The sequence below is a fragment of the Benincasa hispida genome, chromosome 3 (genome assembly GCF_009727055.1).
Source record: "Benincasa hispida cultivar B227 chromosome 3, ASM972705v1, whole genome shotgun sequence".
In the NCBI taxonomy this organism is placed as follows: domain Eukaryota; kingdom Viridiplantae; phylum Streptophyta; class Magnoliopsida; order Cucurbitales; family Cucurbitaceae; genus Benincasa; species Benincasa hispida.
In genome coordinates, this window is record NC_052351.1 from 31,014,698 (window position 1) to 31,015,014 (window position 317).

Here is a 317-nt window from a genome sequence, read left to right on the forward strand (position 1 = left end):
GTTATATAACACCGTTCATGACAGAGACTTCACTTCACTAGGATGACCATGGTAACATGGCCTCAGTCCTGAGTGAGTTGGAAACTTTTACCATTGAGGGCGGTCCTTTGATTTGTATGGGTGCGATTAGACAGGTCACCGATTCAAACCTACCATTTTGGAGATTCGTCTGATTTGGGAGCTGGGAACTCAACTACACAAGATGGAATTCACTCCTTCCCCGAGGTAGGGGTAAGCAGATAGATGGCTCCCTTAAGGGTTGATTCCGAGAATTGAACGATGTGGTGCCACACACCTTCTTTTAGCCTGAGAGGTGT